Source organism: Corvus moneduloides, chromosome 1 (genome assembly GCF_009650955.1).
Source record: "Corvus moneduloides isolate bCorMon1 chromosome 1, bCorMon1.pri, whole genome shotgun sequence".
NCBI lineage: Eukaryota > Metazoa > Chordata > Aves > Passeriformes > Corvidae > Corvus > Corvus moneduloides.
The window spans coordinates 133,062,985-133,085,252 of record NC_045476.1 but is presented as its reverse complement, the minus strand read 5'-3'; the positions used below and the strand labels follow the sequence as shown (position 1 = coordinate 133,085,252).

At 37.2% G+C, this 22,268-nt stretch overlaps 1 long non-coding RNA gene across 1 annotated transcript; it reads right to left on the bottom strand.

Moving 5' to 3' along the window:
- Positions 1-5,440: 5,440 nt before the first annotated feature.
- Positions 5,441-15,234, bottom strand: LOC116452999. Its single transcript, XR_004243648.1, has 2 exons — positions 10,916-15,234; positions 5,441-7,433 (listed from the first exon to the last, which is right to left on the bottom strand). It is a non-coding gene; the product is annotated as an uncharacterized LOC116452999 (long non-coding RNA).
- Positions 15,235-22,268: the final 7,034 nt, after the last annotated feature.

The following is a 22,268-nucleotide window of genomic DNA, read 5'->3' as shown; positions in this document are numbered from 1 at the left end:
AGATTAGATGGCCTTCACTGAATTCTGAAAGGACCTCAAGTGTTGTAAGGATTCTCTGATCTCCTTTACCACAAAGAAGAAAGGAAATTCTTAGAAGTCAATAACAATCTTACTGTTGACATCTCAGTGGTTTGAATCTAACCCCGACAATGGTATAGGAAGAGCATTTTTCTTTCTTGGGATACTGTCTGCTTTCTTCTTATTGGACTTGAATGGTTCTATTAAGTAGGACAGGGTAGTTCCCAATTCTTATGCTCTTATATGTTAGATTGTGAGATGTAGAAAAATGGAACTTAGAATTTAATTATAACTTTCCACTCAGGAAATTTCCCAAGAAAGTTCTCAGTTTGGCTTTTTCCTCTATCCATAAATAGAATTTTTTGGTCATTTTGGCAAATAGTGCACTTCATTACTGCAATAGGAAAAGCATTATCATCGAGCAATATTTTAAAAGGAGATTATGAAAAGAAAAATCAGAAGATACAATTTCTTTCCTCCTCTTTTTATCTTTTCTTTGTCCACTTTTTATTTTTTCCCTTGTAATACTGCTTCCATTTTCTAAACCTCACTAATCAAAGCACCTTTTCTTTTCTTTAGGTGTTTCAAAGAAAAATGAAGCTCATTATTCATGCCACTTAAAAACTATGTTTTCCCAGTGTTACTGCTGAGAAAAAAAGAGAGTTTTGTCTACAGATTGTTGGCCAAAATAAGATATGTGAAGATGAACAGAAAAATCACTCTAAAATGAAGAAAGAAATAGAAATTTGCAGATGAATATGTTGCTTGACTGGCAGCTACTTACCTGTGCAAGGTATAAAAGGTATTGTTAGAAAAGGACACTCAGTCCCCACCTTTTGGAGAAGCAGAAAAAGGTATATAGACACTGAAATATATAAGAGACAAAAATATACTTGTCACCTGCTGAAGAGTGTGTAAGGCATTAACTGATAAAAAAACCCGTTCTCGATTATCCTGCATAGATGTGAAACTATGACTAAATCTTATCTACTTTCTCCCTGTTGAAAGAATGATGCTCATAAGAGCACAGTTTGGTCATATTTTCTGTTTACTGTTATTATTCTATTGTTTATTATAGTGCTTTACAAAGTTATATCTTGGTTTCTAATGGAATACTCCTGAGCTGAGTCAATTCCTATTGCTTTCTATTCTTTCAACAGCAAAGGTCTTACTAGCAGATCTCTTGTAGTGCTCAAAGCATGTCAATGAGATGCAAAGTCAAAAGCATTTGAGTGCTGGAACCAAAAATCTCAACATGGAAAAGCAAATCCTCGATGAGAGGTCTCCTCCTGAGTTCTGCCTGGATCAAATTCCTCTATTACTGTAAATCGTGATATATTCCTCTCATAACTGATGCTTAATGGCTATAAATATTGTTTTCTGCCCCTTTCCAATTATGACTAAACCCAAATTGCATGAGAGAAGTTTACTTTAAAACACAGTTAATATGAACAACAGACTTCTTTCCCTTGTCAAAAAAGCCATGTGGTGTTATGGCTTGCCTTCCATCCAGGTTTTGAATTAGTTGCTAAATAGCCGTCATTGCTAATATGCCTTATTGTATGCCCCCAGCTTCCCCCTTCCCTTCCAAAGAGGCAAGGCAGCTGTCACTTTTACAATCCATCCTGCTGGATACCTTAGATCTCTCAAACGACACTAGAAGTCTGTGTGTGGGGAACCAACTCAGTGACCAGCTGTCTTGGGGTGACCTTATGATGTGTATCCCATATCGCTGCCTATGCCCAGAAATTAATTTTTGGGCCTTTCTATGCATCTAAACTGAGCCTGAGAGGGGGAAGGAAAAACCTGAGCAAAACTTTCTCAAAGCAGTTTGCAGCTTGTTCAAGGTCACAAAAAGATAGCAGGTTTTTTTCCCCCTGGGAAAGTGGGAAAAAGCAAATTGGCAGCGTAGGGGAAAGCCAATCTGGGCTGCTGAAGAGTGGAAAAACATCGCTGCCCGAGTAAGAAAGCTGGTTGTGAAAGTCCGCCGTGCAGATGCCCATGACCCCAAGAGTAGGGCTAATGAAGAACACCAAAACAACAAGCAGGTAGGTCAGGCTGCAAAGATAGAAGTGTCACAGGTAGACTTGGACTGGAAACACAAGGGAGAGTTGTTTCTAGCTCGATGGGCCCATGATGCCTCAGGCCATCAGGGCAGAGATGCCACCTGTAAGTGGGCACGAGATCGAGGGGTGGATCTGACCAAGGACAGTATCTCCCAGGTGATCCATGACTGTGAGACATGTGCTGCGATCAAGCAGGCCAAGCGGGTGAAGCCCCTGTGGTACGGCGGGCGATGGTCCAAATACAAGTATGGGGAGGCCTGGCAGGTTGATTACATCACACTGCCTCAAACCCGCCAAGGCAAGCGCTGTGTGCTCACAATGGTAGAAGCCACCACTGGATGGCTGGAGACCTACTCTGTGCCTCACGCTACTGCCCGGAACACCATCCTGGGCCTGGAAAAGCAAGTCCTTTGGAGGCATGGCACCCCTGAGAGAATTGAATCTGACAAAGGGACTCATTTTAAGAATACCCTTATTAACACCTGGGCTAGAGAACATGGCATTGAGTGGGTGTACCATATTCCTTACCATGCACCAGCTGCAGGCAAAGTGGAATGGCGTAATGGATTGTTGAAAACCACTTTGAACGCACTGGGTGGGGGAACCTTCAGAAATTGGGAACAGAATCTAGCAAAGGCCACCTGGTTAGTTAACACCCGAGGTTCCACCAATAGAGCTGGCCCAGCCCAAGCTGAATCCCTGCATACAACAGATGGAGATAAGGTCCCAGTAGTGCATGTCAGAGGTCTGTTAGGAAAGACTGTGTGGATAAATTCTGCCTCGAGTACAGACAAACCCATCCGTGGGGTTGTCTTTGCTCAGGGACCTGGTTGCACATGGTGGGTAATGCAGAAAGATGGAACAACATGTTGTGTACCACAGGGAGATCTGATTGTTGTGTGAAAACCACCTGTAGTGTGAAATGCCAGTATACCCCTGCTTGCTGATTGTCACTGTCACTGTTCGTATATAGCTGTGTATATATATATATATGTATTAATGTGTATGTAGAATTAGAATATCTCAGTTTGGGCATCGAGCCAACAATATGGGATAAGGGGTGGAATGTCTTGGGGTGACCTTATGACGTGTATCCCATATCGCTGCCTATGCCCAGAAATTAATTTTTGGGCCTTTCTATGCCTCTAAACTGAGCCTGAGAGGGGGAAGGAAAAACCTGAGCAAAACTTTCTCAAAGCAGTTTGCAGCTTGTTCAAGGTCACAAAAAGATAGCAGGTTTTTTTTCCCCAGCTGGGGCAGGGGGAGCGAGGAAGCACCCGGCTTGCAGCTTTTCCAGTCAGCTTTTGGCCAGTTTTTCCAGTTCCTTGTTCACCGGAGAGAGGCTGAGAGTTGAACTTTTCCTTCTCTGGAATCTGGGATTTTCTCCCTTTTCTACTGGACTGCTTGATTGCTGTAACATCAGAGCACATCGGGAGGACTTTCCACCGGGCACAGAGGGCCTGGCCCCGGCCCAAGCCCCAGCTCCGAGGAGACCAAAGGGAGGACTCTAACACTTTCCCAGGTTTTTCCTCTACAGCGAAAGATTTTACCATTTAACATTATTTTCCTTTCCCGTGTGTTTGTTAAATAAATAGTTTTATCTTCTTCACTTTCCTTCGATGAAAATTTTTTTTTTCCCCGAACCTGGTGGGAGGGAGGCGTGGTAGTGCCTTCTCTCAGAGGACATATTTCTAAATTTGGCCAAACCGGAACACCAGCAAAGAGCACTATCCTCACTCTAGAATATATATTGCATTAGATGTTAAATCTATGTTTGAACCTTGCTTTGAAAATACTTAACATAGTGAAGAACGCAGGACAGTTAAATTGCTAAGAGATTTTGAGTCAAATATATCAACATAATTTTATAAGTAAGAATTTTTAAGATATTGTTAAGTACTACATTCCAAAATCCCCAGACATCCAACTTTTAGTAGGCTGTACTCCATTTTATTTTCCAAAATATAAGCATATGGTGCATTTAAAATTATTTAATTGCCTACAGTGGTATTCTTATTACTAAGTATGTGCACTATTTATCTTAAATATATTCTAAGCAATCATTATCATATACTAAAACCCAATAAATTGTAAATATTACACAAAATAAAGATTTTATTCTATTCCTAAATGCATCCTGATTAAAAAATAATTACCAGTTGGTAACAAATATCTAATTTAGTGTTTAGTTGTATTATAGGCTAAAGTAAAGGCATATAAGGGACATGGGGCCACATTCCTTGACAGAAAGGTTCCAGAGAATTGTTTGATCATTCTTTGTGATGCATAAAATATGTCACAGCTGTACTATAAAAGATATCAGCCATCAGCTAAGGCTGTCATTTGCCCTTGCTGGATTGTATTGGAAAAACACAGTGTTTCTGCCTTGTACTTGTGTGGGATTATTGCTGGAGAAAACACAACCTATTTAGTCTACACACATATTACCATAACCCTGCTCTATTTCAAAAGAAAGTAGTCATAAAATAAACATGGTAAAGAGAATAGATCTGGTTGATATTTTGTTTCAACATACACCCATTTCATACGTTATAAGTTGTGAATATGTTAAGTACTGGTCTACATTAAAGCTAGGTTCTACAAAAGGATTGCATATTTCTCTGGGGACTAGTTCATTTCATTTGATTTCTGTTATGCACACATCTTATTTTAGTTCAAAATCTAAGCCCGTGTCACAAATAATATGTATAACAAAAGAACAATGGCAGTAAAAAAAGACCAAAATGTATAAACATTTACTATATTTTCCATTAACTCACAGAATTTTTAAAAAATGTATTTATTAAGGCATCCATACTACTAACACATTCACCAAAATACATAGAAACTATAACTGCTAGAATTTTAGTAGAATTTAAAGATTTTGTGTCCAATATGTTTGCCCATCAGGAAGCACCTTTATCAAAAATTAATACCTCATTGTTTATTGGGTAGAGAGGAAATTTCATACTCTAGCATAGCAAAAATTGCCTGTTAAAATAACCTTGGAGACTGGCCTTTGTGAACATTTATTAAATGTAGTATGGTCACATAAATTATAATAATTTAATATGGGAGATGTAGAAAGTACATCAAAACGTGTTGGGTAGACCAGTAGTTAAAGTTTATAACAGCTGTTTGTTGCATAAAACAGTATCTTTATTGAGATGTAGAGATAGATGTTATTCTCTTTTTCTAGTTTCATGTGTTTATAGTTTGGAGTAATGAGTTTAGTGTTGATGATTTGAGATTTTACTCTGGGGTCTTTTGGTGCTCAAAATTACTCTAATTTTCAGAATGAAACACTATCATTAGTTAAAAAAGCCACAAGAAAAACAGAAATGCAAGATAAGGAATATTATCAAAAAGGTAAATTTATTCAGATCCACATGAAATGATACATAAGCTGACAAATAACAATCACAGCTTTCAAAGCCATTAGAATCAATTTTACCTGTTGTGTAAATATCTTGGGGCTTTCAAAAACTTTTCAAACTTAAACAGACATATCTAAATGACAGTTTTAGCATTAGTTGCTCAGTAAGAAAATGAAAGTCATTATTTTTTTAATTGAGTTTGAAGAAACACTTTTCACAGAGAATTAACATGCGGCACAACAGACAAAATCGATTAAGGCCCGCCATCTGGCAGAAGTCTAGAAAAGTTGCTGCCATATGTTTTGACCAAGACTGCAAAATAAACTGTTTTATACTGTCAGCACCTCCAGTTCTGTTTTATAAATTACATTTGGTTTTATTATATATATGAAAAAGATTAGGAAAGGTTTCATCTATGACTGGCTGCTTAATTGGAAAACAGACGCTACATAAAATTTTAAAACAGGCACAGGGTGATTTGGGCTCAATTTGAAAGCTGTTTGACAGCTGTAAGTAACAAAAGTGCAAGGATTGCTATAAATTGTTTATTAGGCAGATCTTTAATTCTTAATAGGTTATATTCAAATCATTCTTCAAGATTCAACAATTGTAGCTTTTCTTTGACAATTACAGAAGAAAATGTACTACAAAATTCCTAGGCAGAGGGGAAGAATGTTCATGAAATTCATAGGTAGTATCAAGAAGTGGTGAAATGGAAAAGAAAAAAAAAAACCATATCTTTTTCTTAAAAGGATATAGTTTCATAAAGAATAGATTTTAAAAATCAGTATATATGTATGTTTCTGTTGGAAAAATAACATCTCAGGTTCAAATGAAATTTAGGAATGTTAATCTCTTTTGCAGCTGCTATTTTTGTTTTATGGTATTTTTACAGCTGTTTTTAATTTCTTTTAAGAAATACTAAACCTTTCAGAGTATTCCCAAGTGAAACACCATGGTACAGATAATTGGTTTCATTGCAATTCAGATTATGAACATCATTTTTCAGTTGTTACTTTCAAACTATATACACAGCTAAATCTGTAAGCCATTTTCTTTATTTCAGCTACTTTCAAAAAGGGAGAAAATAGCATAAAGCATCACAAAGCCTTAAAGCCTTTGTGAGGATTTGTGATGCTTGAAAATATTTACTGTCTAAGGAGAAATGTTCATAATAAATGCAGAACTATCTTCTGAGATATTTATGTTTATATGAGATATATATATGAGAACAGATCAATTATTGGTGGCATAAGGTACTATAAATAGACCTCTCTATGCACCACAAAATCCCTTGTATTCTAAAGAGGTCCGTTCAAAGGGAATATGGGTAAAGAAGAATTTTAATTCAGTTTTGTATAAGTTTCATGACAACTACAACTGAAGAGCTGTTAATAAAATCCCAATGTTACCTTTCTCCTGTGCTTTTTGCACGTCACATACTAGTTTGCTGTCAAAACTCTTGTAGGAAAAACAGGCTTTTTCTCCCACCCTTTCCCTCCCCTGAGCCTTTGGTTAATACAGGGGACAAAGTGCTAAGCAACACCTGGATATTTCTTTTTATCCTTATGTTCAACATGTGGTTCCACATTGTATTTACGACATATCCTCTAAGCCCTGAAGCAAATAAGCTTTTATTTTTCTTTATAGGCTTCTATCTATGTCATCACTGTAATATCAGTGTGCTTCATAAGGAGTAATGAATTTATTCTCAGAACACTCTTGTGAGATCTGGAAATACTTGTATGAATATTTACAATGATAGAATAGAGAGAGGCACTGAGAGGTGTAATAACATTTCAAGCAAAGCAGAAGCCCAGACTGCTCAATTTTAACCCATGACGTCTTTCACAAGACGGCTCTCACTTTTCCAGAGGATTCTAGGTCACTCAGGTTCATCAAAACTTGCCTTATTGTTGCTCAGTGAAGACCTAACTCATATTGATCTGAATTTGTACAGTTTGATTTTGACCTGAAATTAAATGGAGAACAAAAGTCAAATACCTATGTGATCAAATAATAAAGGACCTTATCAAAACATGTACACACAAGGAAGCCAAGTTCATGCTGCACGTGTAACTTCAACTTTGTCATTTCCAGACTTCAAGTGCTTCTCTTTTGTTGCACATTTCACTTAAAATTAGGGGTAGGAGGCAGTGTCAACATTAATATATTTGTAAAGAATACTTGACAAACATAGAAAATTGAAAATATTTTGGTTTTTGGCAAGCCAACATTGAAATTTTTATTCAATATATCTTTTATATATACTTTTTTTTAATCTCCTTGTATATTTACAAACAGTGAGGCAGAAAGGCTTATATCATTCCATATATATATATATCTTTCAAACCTTGCTTTCTTTCATATTCATCTCCACATAATTAAAAAAAAGAAAGAAAAGAAGGACATCTTCAGGCTTGGCTTTACTCCCTATAGACTGGCACTCCTTTTGGAACTCCTGTGAGCTACAGACACGTGCACAGAACCACAAAGAATATAAAGCAGACAGTTATGACACCAATTACAAAATTCACCATGAATTCATCTAAACCCTTAGCCTGGTTCACACATCAACACCAATCTCACTCCAGCACTAAGAGACATAGTAATTCTCTTAATTAGCAATGATATGTAACTGGCTAAGCCTGATCTGCCAGCACAGTCTGGTGACTATGGTGGACCTGGTCCCTTAGACAAGGAAACAATGAAGGTAATATTCAACCTTGTAGAGTCAGATATTGAAAAAGTGCTCAACTTAGTAAGGTGATCAAGGTCCTGTGAGTCACTAGCCCCTAAAACAAAAGAATTGTTTAAAAAGGAGTGTTTCCCTACACACTCTTGGCATCTTTGACCATTAGAAATTTGTAGGGTCAAAGTATTTACATGCAAGATAGAATGAGAGAAATATGGAAATTAATATACATTTTATGAAAGAATTAAGTATATAATGTGAGAAATTAGAATAGAAAATGTGGATTTTTTGCCAATCTTTTAATTATTGCAAAAAAGGTAATATATCACCCACATATTATGTGATATGTTTCAATATTTATAGCAATTACTTCTGGATCAAAATTCTCTTCAGACATACCAAAAGTATAACTTATAAATAGCCAAGATATTTTCAGGAAGAGGTTTGTTTTGTTTTTTCTTTCTTAAAGACAAACTCAATTTATAATTCACATTTTATCAGAAGAAACTCCATATCCATCATTGTTAAAAATAACACATACTTATTATACCTAAAGAAGATTACAGAATGGAGATATTGTGGGCATTTGTATTTTTTCTATCTTTTCACTTTTTGCTATTAACAACATTTGGCATATGGTGTTTCGTAATTTCTTTCACACAAGCAATCAGGTGGTATTTCTTTTGTTTTATGAATGTTTGCCAGGGGAATAAGAGACTGAACTTTACTCTCACCCCTCCCAAAAATATGAACATATAAAAGAAATTACATGAAAACCACAAAAGCTTGCAGAATAACTCAAGGGGAAATCTCCTGTCTGACTGTTTTCCAATAACTTAACTGAATTTTAAAATATACTAGATTCAAAGGCACAATGTCCTTAGAATCAAACACGAAAGACTGCTCCATTCCTGAAATGATCAAATAGAAATTTATCAGGCAATATGTTTATAACATAAACAAAAAAACCCCAGAACAACAGCAAGAGTAATATGAGAGAGAGAAAGGGGGAGAGAGAGAGAGACACCAAGAGAAAGACAGAGAGATTTGGTAAATTAAACGTCAAGGTAAATGGAAGGAAGATTTAAAGGAAAGTTAATTGCTGAAAGCAAATAAGATTTAGAAATTTACAATAAGATACTCAAGTGAATGATATATATGAAAAGGGACAGGTTTCAAAGCATCACTTGCCAGATTTATTCATTTTAATTGAAGTAGGGGATGACTACTTCGTGGAGCTCATCTATTTTATCAGGTACAATGGAAAATGTAAAGAAGAAATGTAGGGAACCACCTAAGATGAAGTTTGTTCACTTCAACCCATTTTCTACTGCTCTCAAGCCACAGCTTATGAGGGACCATGACAGGGCTTCTGAGGGTTGTGTTTTTTCCTAAGCACACAAAATGTTTCATATTCTAAGAAACATGTTCTTATTCACTGCTTCTTCAATTTTGTACTTCCTCCACAGACTGTACAAGAAAATAATATATTCTTCCTTACTGTACCTTAATACTTAGTACTACTCAGTAGTAGTACTAAGCCAGAAGAATAATTTTTTCACAAGATTTCAGCAGGAAAACTTTAAGGAATGAGGAATACTTTAATTTACCAAACTAATAGGTTCTCCAGCCTTACTCAGGGTCTTAAAGGGAATGGATGAGTACAGACATGCCTAAACTCCTCTTCTGATATTTCTAGCTGTTTCACAGGAAATCTGCTTTAACTTAAAAATCACATAGCTAGTTCAGTGTTATGTCTAAACTTGAAGGAATTGTTTGACCTAATGGCTTTAAATTTATTGCCTTGCCCCTTCAGAGCACTGGCAAAAGAACATTTCCCCACATAAGTTACTATTGTTTGGTAAAACTTTTTTAAACAGTGAAGTTCTCCTGAAAAGGTAAAATACTCCCTAATCCGGGACACCACTGTGATCGCAACAGGGTAGAAAATCCCTTCTGATCCTTAAACTGGGTATTCTGACAGAAACATAGCATCTTAGAAACATGCACATAAGATTGAGAAGGAAGAGGGAAGCAATGTCTCTCTTCATTGTCAATCAGAATGCTGAGATTGCTGCTGAGTGCCAGTGGGGGCTATGGATGAATAAGGGTCATGGGTCCCATTGTGTTCATGGAGGCCAGCATGCTCTGAGACCCAGAGAGGCTTCAAGGAGGAATAAGCTCTGGCATAGGTTTGAAAACATATATCCCACCCATTATTCATGCTAGATCGCTTGGTCTTTGATTAGTCCAGTTAAGTTTCATTCAGCAAGAGCTTTTTGGGTTCATCCTAAAAGACAATTTACTTCACCAGAATTAGGTATAATAAATTACACAGTTTCTTCATACAGGGAAAAAAAAAAAAAAAAAAAAAAAGGCTATCTTTTGGAATGTTATTGCAATTTAGCTATTAGAAAGGCTAAATTACAAAGCCATAAATGTGGTTCCACGGAATGTGCATATAAAAGGCATTGTCAAAAGCTGGTCACATAGCATAAAAGAGCAGAACCAGATTAAGATCTGTAAAATTTCCCGATTTCTGAAATTCATTTTTGTTTACATTTGTGGTACTTCTTCTGGTATGATGATTTTCACTGATACAACTAAACAGACTAAAAGTGAGCAAAGATTACCCCTGCAATCAAGAATTAAGTGTATTTAACAAATAAATGCTAATTTCACAGGAAAACTAATATAGAATATGACATAAATACAAAAAAAAAAAAAAAATTAACCTTAAAAAATAAAGTAGTACTTACCATTGTTTTGCAGTAAGACCAATGATGACTTGGTTTTGCACTCTGATCTTCCCAGTTTTTCTTTTGCTAACCCAAACACATAACAATAATCTGTTTAGGTAACATATTACTCTTTTTACACTTGGAAATAGCTTACTACAACAAAGTTACAGTAAATTATTTAATGTTCGGCCTAATTTTTCAAATCAGTACATCACAAGCTCACAGATAGCCTACATTTCTTATAGCCCTTGCTTTGATAAGGCGTTAACAAACACCAAGCATACATCCATTGCTTGGGCATCAAACAGTTTATTACAATATCCTAAAACCAAGAGACATTGCTATTTTGTGCCTGTATTCAACTGCTTTCACTCTAGAAGACACTGTCATTAAGGAACCTGAACCCTTTCTGTCTATGCCCTAAACAGTGAGGAGAGAAAAGTTGTTCCCAAATCAGGACATAGTGACACGTTACCTTCTCCTGTAGAGCACAGATGGAAAAAAATGCATGCACAAACAGAATACCACCTTAAGCTCACCATTTTCCTCATGGCACACTAAGCATAAAACATATTATTCTGGAAGGGGCATTTTGCATTCTTGTGAAGTTCACTTTTTAAAATCAGACATCACGATGCCCATGGCCATAACAGCATCTCAAGGGGGAAAAAACCAGCACTTTCTTTTTGTCTGTAAAACCACATACCCCCAGTAAAGCTAAATTGAACAAAACTACCCTACCCTCATGTTTTCAGGATCTTCAAAGAAATAATGTAACAGTAGCCTACAGGTGGTAACATTTTAAGAAAAGTGCATCTGAATGGAGACCAATGATTCCAATGCCTGTTACAGGACAAAAAGCAGGACCCGAAGGAAGAGGAGGTACATGCCTCTATTTAACGTTAGTCCTAGTGTCGAGCTCTTCATCTACAGCAGGAGGTGGCCCCTCCTAAGGCTAAGTGCCTTAAATTGTACATGCACAGTTCAAAAGTGGGGGTCTCTGGGGAAAACTTCATGAGGAAGGAATAATGCTTTTTAAAAAAATTTATTTTCAAGTAAAGTAAAAAGTTTAATTCAATATACAGATGTGCTTTTTTCCCCCCCTTTGATCTCTGAAAAGCTCTGGGTAAACACATCTAACAGCTCTCAGCTGCATTTGTTTAGCTTAGGTAGCTGGAATTTTACAACAGGCAGTTGAAAGAACAATTGGATTTCTACTGCAATTGTTCTGAAAGAGACTGAACAGTCTTTTCAAGCTAAATAGGACCTCAGAGTAGAAATATACCTGTTGTAAATTTAGATTAATTGTAATTGAGATAAACAGAACTACTGTTGACTTATTCTCTGTAGCTGATTCCAAATTTTGTAAATCTCACGCAAAGATATAAACTGTTAGTATGTTCAAATTTTTAACTATGTATTTTTATCTTTAAAAAATTCAACACACAACAAAATTTATTCCTAGTCACATCTATATTTTTTTTCCTAGCTGGTCAATATCTTAAAGAAATCTGCACAAGTAGCATTTAGGTTGTAGGCCTTTGTACTTATTCCCCAGTTTTCCAGAGTGCATCTGATAGCAATACATGAAAAAATTGAGTTTTTCAGTCAGGAATATGTTCTGAAAAAGGAATCATAATTTCTAAAAGCAGTGGTGTTGTGATAGTGATATGGTGTATTTGAGATGTGTATGCAGGCACATGCATACAGCAGATTGAAATATGTGATGTAGAAAGGCTTTTCTGGCAGCAGCTTGGAGTGCAAATGTAAATCATTTCCTCTTTTTAGCACTTAGGCAAGTGTACAAAATGTTGTCTTACCATCATCTTTAGATCAAATACAGAGCATGTTATGTATACATATGTGTACAGACATACACACATGCAAACAGTGAAATATAAAATGCTTATAAATAAACCCATGTTACAAAATTGTGTTTATATGAATTTACTTTTCCTTATAGCCATAAGTACACCCATACAAACATATGAATATGAGTGTATATTTTCCATCAAAATAGAAGTAATTTATTGTGCATGTTATGTGTCCTTTCTTCTTCTAAAGTATATTAAAATACCTTTGATCCTTTTAAGTAGTTTGGCTAAAAGTCTATTACACATTTTAGCAAAAGCTGACAGTGAGTTTTCAGTTGAAGATCTTTTCACCCTCACCTGATGTCATTAAAAGTAAAGGACAGGGGGAACACCTCCATGTGGAAAAAAGAATGTGTCAGTGAGAATTATACTCTGGTAGAAATGGGCCTTCTCTCTTTTTTCTTAAAAATAAATGAAATGATTTTAGCTTTTCTTAAACTCAAATGTACAGTAATGGATTTTTCACTGAGTATCTGAGTTCCTTGTAAGTAGATCCTATTGTAAGGATAAAATGTTTCTAGCAGAAACATAGACCAGATATAACTTAGCACTAAAACAGCCAGACTGTCTTAATACCAGGTCCCTATTCAAAGCACATGAAAGCAATTAAAAAATAATTAGAAAAAAAAAATTAGAAAACCTATAAAAATACAGACCTACATCTAAGCTACATAATTAGCTCTTAAACAAGTGAAATGAACTATATCGTTGCTGCTGAATTTAGAGAAAAGTGCTGAATAGAGTGGATGGAAATAAGGAAAGAGACAGCTAAGCATAAACTGGTGACACCCTCACATTTGTTGATTTGATGTGTAAGACTCAGGGTCATATTTGTCTAAATTCAGTTGTGCCACTTCTTAACTTCTTTTAACAGTAAAACTAAGCAGTCAAAAAATCTTAACTGAAAACTTGTTTGGAAAATATGTGAGAATGAACAATACTGCTGAGAGAATTTGTTAACCTAAATCAGACTTTTTATAAAAATATAAACATTTTTTACACTGATTGTCTTTAGCTGGCATAATGAAGCCATATTCTAAAACATATTTTTCTCTTATGTCAGCTTTCCTACTAATAGGAATTTCAAAAGACATCTCTAATACTGAGCTAACTCTTCCAGGTGCCTTACTTTCAGAGACAGACATAGCTCCCAGGGCAATTATCCTGCTCATCAGTTCTGGTTTCACTAACAATCACACACTGATAAATGGAGACTCACCTGCTCCAGTCTCTGGAACCTTAAACACATGGACCCCCCTGACCCACCTCTCCAACTGCTGGCACTTACCCCATACGCTCACACAGAGAACAGTCAGCCCTTCACCCATGAAAAGAGAAATGGAGTTAAATGAGAAGACAGGACAGACTGCAGTGATGAGGCCACAGAGAAGCAAGTGTTTTGACCAGGTAACTGTTCATACAGGACTGGCCCTAATTATTCATTTAGCCCCCTATTTTCCTGCTTTTTTCTTCCCCAAACCTTAATCAGTCTCTTTCCCTGGCCTTGGATATTTCTTTAAGCAACCTAAAATAAGGCCTCCCAAAATCCCAAATGATCTTCCCATCATGCATCCCATAATATGTACAATGCCCCTAGGTAGTGAACCCCTTGATCTGTGAGGTGGCCCATAGACCCTTCTGTCTGACTGCTGGTGCTGTGTGTTCCAAGGATGTATGCCGCTGAGAGTCCCCTGTGGAAGCCCTTGGAGAGATCAGGCAGAGATTTTGTCTCTTTGACCCAGCTATTTGGACTACCCTGCCCAGCCATGTACTCCTGTGCTCCTCTGGGCTTGTGGAAACGGGCCTTTGATGGCCTGGTGTCCCAGCAGATTATTATTTGGGTTACCCCAACCTGCCATAGTCTATGTGCTCCTTTGTAGGTGTGCAGGGGAGCTTCTATTGTGCAACCTGATAAAACCCAATGCAAGGAACTAAAAGTGCATTATTTTTCTCATGACACTTTATGTCAGGATTGTGTCCAGACAGTTTTTGAACATTTCCAGAGAAGGAGACTCTACAGCCTCCGTGGGAAACCTCAGTCACCCACACTGTAAAGAAGTTCTTCCTCATGTTCAAGTGGAACTTCATGTGTTTCAGTTTCTGCCCACTTCCTCTCATCCTATTGCTTGGCACCACTGAAATGAGCCTGGCTCCGTCCTCTTGGCACCTTCCCTTTAGTTGCTTGTAAACATTGATATGATCGCCTCTCGGTCTTCTTTCTTCATAAGGGAGGTGCTCCTCATCATTTTTGTAGTCCTCTGCAGGACTCACTTCAGGAGCTCCATGTATCTCTTGAACTGGAGAGCCCAAGATTGAACACAGCACTCCAGATGTGGCCTCACCAGGACTGAGTAGACAGGCAGGATCACTGTCCTCGACCTGCTGGCAACACCCTTCCTAATGCTCCTCAGGAAACCTCTGACCTTTTTGACCACAAGTACACACTGCTGGCTCATGGACAGCTTGTTGTCCACCAGGACCCCCAGGTCTTTCTCTGCAGAGGTACTTAAAAACCTCAACAGTTCTGATTCCTTCAACTCTTGAAAAACTTACTAAATGACTTATTTCATGGCTGGCACAGACTAGCAATTCATTTAACAATATGTATCTTAAAATCACAGCTACTTCCAGAGAGAAGTCCTGCTTCTCAAGTGACTGCTAAAAGACCTGGGATTGCAGTGCAAGATGTGGATCAATTTGTACTACTGGAAATTTCTGTCCAGATAACTGAAAAATTGTTCCAAGGCTGTGTTATTCCATACAAGTTCTGAATTTATTTAATAGTGAACAGATACGTCTCATAGGTGCAAAAAGAGATTGTTTGGAGCATTAGTTCAGGCACTTTGACTACACCAAAATCTTTATAGAAACCAATAGAAAACTAGTGCAACTAATACGAATGCAAACAGGTGTTATAAAAAACCAATGCCACTTAGCAGATCACTTAGCATAATATCCCAATTTAAATATCCACTATGAGTATAAGCAATCCATCCTGTAGGTAAGACATATATACTATGATGTGCAACTACCTATCTGAAACAGAAATACAGTGTTTCTCAGAAGAAAGAATTCCTGATCTGTAATTGTGTGACCATTCAACTTAAGCTGGAGAGTCAAGACACTGCAGTTTTGCAATAGTAGCAAAAAAGAATCAGATATCCCTTAGTCAAATGCACAACATCCTTGTCTCTAAACTGGAGAGACATGGATTTGACAGATGGACCATTCAGTGGATAAAGAATTGTCTGGAAGGTCACGCTCAAAGAGTTGCAGTCAACAACTCAATGTCCAAGCCGAAAGCAGTGGCACTTGGTGTTCCTCAGAGGTCAGTATTGGAACTGGCACCTTTTAACGTGTTTATTAGGACCGAGTTCATCTTCAGCAAGTCTGCTGATGTCACCAACATGCTGGAGGAAAGGGATGCCATCCGGAGAGAGACCTTGACAGGCTTGAGAGGTAGTCCTGTGTGAACCTCATGAAGTTCAACAAGGACAAGTGCAAGGTGCTGCACCTGGGTCTGGGCAATCCCAAACACAAATACAGTCTGGGCAGAAAACAGATCGAGGCTAGCCCTGGGGGGAAGGACTTGGGGGTGTTCACAGATGAGAAGACCAACATGACTTGGCAATGCATGCTGGCAGCCCAGAAAGCCTGCCAGCAGAAACATCCTGGGATACATCAAAACTAATGTGACAGCAGGTCAGGGGAGGTTGTTCTTCCCCTCTATTCTGCCACTGTGAGGGCCCACCTGGAGTGCCACATGTTGGGGCCCCCAACACAAGAAGGACACAGACCTGTAGAGTGAGTCCAGAGCAGGACCATGAAGATGGTCAGACAGCTAGAGCACCTCTCCTTAGAAGGCAGGTTGAGAGAGTAGGGGCTGTTCAGCATGGAGTAGAAAAGGCTCCAGGGAGACTTTATATGAGCCTTCCAGTACCTAAAGAGATTTTGCAAGAAAACTGGAGAGGAACATTTTTCAAGGGCATGTAGTAATAGGACAAAGGAGGATGGCTCTAAGCTGAAGGAGGTCAGGTTTAAGTTAGACAGAAATTCCTTACTGTGATGGTGGTGAGGCACAGGAACTGGTTGACCAGAGAAGTTATGGATGTCTCATTCCTGGGGCTATTCAAGGCCAGGCTGGACAGGGCTTGGAGCAGCCTGGTCTAGTGGCAGGTTCCCTGCCCATGGCAGGAGAGTTGGAACTAGGTGGACTTCAAGGTCTCTTCCAACTCCAGGCATTCTATGATACAAAAATATATGAATGCTGCTGTTTCTTCCTGTTGCATCCTCCAATATAGCAACATCACCTTCAGATTTATCAGGATATACCTTAAATGACTGGATTTCGTTCATTACCAGACCTCCCACAGATGCTAACTTTTGCAACGCTTAGCACTAAATAGATCAAGGAAGATAGAGTTATAAAAAGAATCATCAATTTTCAGAAGTAAGATGGTCTTCCTCAACTGTATATTGTATTATATACTGTATCAAATGTCATTAATTCCTGTCTCCAGCTACTGGGTCCGTAAAAAGCATGATTTTTGATGGGTTTTGTTTGTCTGTGCTTTTTTTTATTCCTTTTGTTTTTGAAATGCTCTCTATAGCATTGTGACAATGCATTAAAATAAATAGGAAGAAAACATGAAAAGAATCTGTCAACTTTTGTACAAAGTATTTGGTATTTTGTGATATATCCAAAAGGACTGCTAAAGAGGAATTTGCATTCATCTACTAGCCCATGAGATGGAAACATTTTTTCTTTCAGGAGAAAAACTGAAGTTTCTTAGAATTAATAAAAAATTTCTTTCATGGGATACAGAAAGTTTAGAAAAAAACCTAAGTAGATAAATTATTACAAGGTTTTTAAAAACATAGTTGTAACATAAAAGGTGCTTATCCTGATATCTTTGAGTGTGCCATAGGCATGTATTCATGGCCTTACAGAAAATACTCCAGCTGGGGAGCCAGTGTGTTTCTTACTTCTGGGTTATCCCTTGGTGCTAATCCAAATGATTAATATCAAGAAGTTAATGCAGCACAGCCACATGCTATATAATGGTGCCAGATTAAAGGCATCAGGGTGATATAATTATCACAGTCATAAGAGAAAGATTTCAATTAAAGGTACCATAGCAGCATGCAACTAAAAACAGCACAGCAGCATACTAATTAAACTGCAGAAATCCACTGCAAGCATTGTGGTTTATTCTACTTGAGGCAATGAAACAGCCAACAAAGCAGCATAATAGTATCCTAAAATCCAATCAAATAATGCCAATAAAATAATTATACAGTATATTGTAACAATAAAGAGTAAGGTCAAAAGTTTTAAAGTTGTCCTTTGAATGCTATGGACATTCTGTGAACAATTTAATGAAAAAGTACTTTCGAGATATTTTTTCCTTATATAGTGAAACCAGCCTGAAAGCATCCAAAATCACTTCTTTTTCCTGTTTGCAAGGTATTTTAACTCTTACAGTAATATTTTTATTTTTCTCTACTCTCAGAGGAAAGTAAGCATGAGTTGTGTGCCGTACTACCAGAATACTACAGAAGCTTTGACTATTAGACTGCTAAACACAACTGAGAAAACTAAGTGGGGCAATGGCATCTTATGGAAGGCAATGGAAGATAGTGAGCTAAATGAAATATATTGTCTTCAGAGAAGCAGTTTGGAAATTAGTTTCTGTTTTAGAAGCTGTAGATCACTGAGAAGACTTCATCAAGAACTCGAAAACATGGCTTATAGATAAACGGGAATAGTTCAATCTGGGGATACTCTCTGAGTGCTGAGCAATTACTTTTAATTAAATAATTTACAAAATAATATGAGCACTTCATACACAATGTCAACACTTTTGAGGTTCCCTTAATTTACTATGCAGAAGTGTACAGTATGTCCAGCTCCTACCAACACCACTGAGAAATGAAAAATGGCCAGCAGAACCAAGGAATGTCCTATTCATCCCTGGCAATAGACAGACTTGCAAGTAACTTTCATAATTTTGGTGGGTTAAACTAAAAGCCAAACTTCCAAGAGGTACTTGCTCACTTCTACCCCTCAGCAGGACAGGGGAAAAAAATAGAGCAAGAACTCATAGACCAGGGTGAAAGACAGGAAGATCACTTACCAATTAGCATCATGGACAAAACAGACGTGGTTGGGGGAAAATTAAATTATTTCCAATAAAAATGTATATGAATACTGAGAAACAAACATTAAAGCAACATCTTTGCTCCCCTAGTCTTCCAGGCTCAGCTCAGTTACTTCACTCTGGTTTCATCTACTCTCACCCCCTGAGCAGCCCAGGAAGATGAGAGTTCCCTCTATCCCTCCTTCCTCAGTATGCTTTTTCCCTGCTTCATTGCAGGTTTTCTCCATGGGGTTCAGTTCTTCAGGATAAACCTGCTCCAGAATGGGCTCTCCACAGGCTCCAGTTCCTTCACTAAATAGCTAACTGCTTCATGGGCTGCAGTAGGGATATCTGCTACTTCTCACTTTCTTTTTACCCTCCTCCTCCACCTCCTCTCCTTGTTTGTTGTTTTTCCTTTTATAAACATGGTTACATTTAACTACCTTCTTCAGCTGGGCATGATAGACAAATATGAGAAAAGCAGCACAGGACACACCAAAATACTGCAATGAATATATATACCGGCATTGTAAAATGAAAAGACATTATTTATTTTTTGTGTACTTTTTAGACTGCAAAAGTTATTCACATGGCAAAGGTAATACGTATGAAAGGGTTATTAACAGAAAAATCGACTAAATCATAGAAATAAGACATTTCCTCAGATGACATGAGTTTGCACCTTGGACACCAGGCTATCTACATGATGAGAAATCACTTCTAAAGTTGAACACTTTAAATAGTTTTAGTTTGATTCTGAAAGTGTGTGCACATATGAGAATTGAAAAACAAGTAGAATGGAAATGGCAACCATAAGAGATGCTTGAAGGAAGCTGAGAGTGACATCTCAGGAGCCTTTGAATCAGATGACTTTCTAAATATTTTGTGAATTTTCTATGTTCAATCACCTCAAAGTTCATGAAAAATTCAATAAATAATGGGTATTTCATATGAAAGATTGATATTTTCAAAGAAAGAAAATTTAAGAGAGTTACTTCTCTTCAACAAATAACACAGAAAGAACACATACAAAACCAAAGCTCTGGAAGAGTAGAGATATTCCGGTTCTTTCATTAGATGTTGCTATTTATCTGCCTAATCACAGTGATGGAGAACCTGTAGAACTTATGTTTTTCTGTGCTTTAACTACATATCAGTTTCTACACTTGTTCTGTCTTTTGACTACATAGACGAACAGCAATGACTTCTCTTCTGGGAATGTCACAAAGATTTGTACTAACACTATTCAGCAGCTCCTGGTATTCTAACGTGTGTTAGGATAAACGAGTAAACCACGAGTAAAAGGGGACATTCAAAACATCTAGACCAGAAATTTCTTAATACACTGCAGATGAGGAAAACAGTATGTACATGCTTGTTTGGAAAAAGAGATTCAACTTACTTGGTAGAAGAGAAAGAGGGCTTATCTCATATCAGGTGAGACCAGGAAAGTCTAAAGGGACAACACATCATTCTCCCCTGTTCCCATACCATTCCTGCCCTGCTCCCCCAAGAAAATGCTCATGAAAAGGGAGCTAGAGCTAAAAAGAATTATCACCCACAAAATTCTCACCTCTTTCCCTTTTCCTTCTTTCTCTTCCTCTCATCTTACTACTTTTCTTTCTTTTTTTACCTACATGCTCAAATCTTCCCTTAAACTCCATCCCCTTTTATCAGATCCCTGTTATTGCCTGAAACCCCAGCATTGCCAGTCTTCATCCACTTTCCTCTTAATACTCCCTGCAAGTGTTCATATGTGCAAGTTATTTTGTATTAAAAATATTTTGAATATTGAATTATCTCCTTGATTCAGGTAATACAGTCTAAAAAAAACCCCAACCCTAAACCCCACTCTTTGACAAATCAATCCTGACAAAAGAAGCACCTTTTCATCACAAACAGAGGATTTATCCAAGATTTTCATATATTTTTATACAATCTACAGTGAGCCTTCAGAAAAATCATGACTATTTTTCTGAGCTCCAGCAAGAGTCCAGCCAATTACCTCTTGAGCTGGATGCTACTAACTGCAACACAGGACTTAGAGGTTGGCTGGTATAAATTAAGGCAAAGCAGATCCTCAAAGAATTTTTAAAAAGCAAATAAAAATTTGGAAGGTTTGTCTGTATTCCTTGGAGAAAAAAAAAGGGCAAGGGAATATAAAAAGATGGGACTGTCAGATAAGCATGGTCTGTACACAGAGAGACAAATTCACCTACAAAGAACTAAACTCTGTAGAAATTGGGCTGTCTACAACAGAAATTTTGCATTCTGCTTCAATTTTCTATACGTGGTACTTTAACATCAAATAAATAATGTTCATGGAGTAGGGGAAAAAATACCATATCAGAACTTCCCATGCCTGAGGGTCTGAAACCACTTTAATTCTCCGAATACGTTATGAATCATAGTCCTTCACTCTTTTCCCCACAACCATACTCTCTAACAAGCCTCCATGTTTAAAATATATGGCAAATTGAACACCCTTGGACTAAAATTCCTATAATTTTTATTGCATTGATTGACTTATAAGAAATTATATTTTTGTGTGGGATATATTTTCCTTTTCTGTTTTCCATCTTGTGGTGCCTGCTATTCTTATTGCAACTTAAAAAATGGTTGAGCACTTTTATAAACCTAAAGGCTAATATAAATAGCTTAAGAAAAAAAGTAAGGTAGTGCAATGTTTGAGGAACAGCCCAGATGAACACCTTTGTGAAACTAAAGTTTTCTACCAATCAACAAAGTAGCTACAATACAGATGATGGCTGTACAAGTTTCCCTATGCTAAAAATCTCAGCTCTGTTCACAAGGGCCCACTTTCATGGATGAGAGGGCAGTTTAAGGTAAAGGCACATTAAATTCTTGACATCTCTGCTAGAATTGCAAACAAAAGTACAGTTATTTTAGTGGGACTGTTGTTCAGCATTACAGATATTTTGTGAAGAATTCTATATTACATTCCTGTGGCTTAGTAGGAATAAAATTCTTTTGCATAATTCAACTATCTGCAGATAGTTTATCAATATATGCTCTTACCTGACTTCATTTTGGAGAAAAATGAAAATACTACTTTGAACCTCTTATTGTTCATTAAATGATCTCCTGGATGAAGGTGTTGCTGAATATAGAGGCAAGAAGGTCCTGGGGAACCACTATATTCATATTCAAAACCATTAAAAAATTTTGGGAAAGACAAGGAATTTTCATTTGCATCCTATATACATGATCATTCTAAATATCTATTAAAAATTGTACCTACAGGATTTTATACAGATATGAGGTTTCAAGTCAATGAAATCCTTTTGAGAGACATGATAATGATGATGTTGATGATGATGTTAACATAATTAAAAA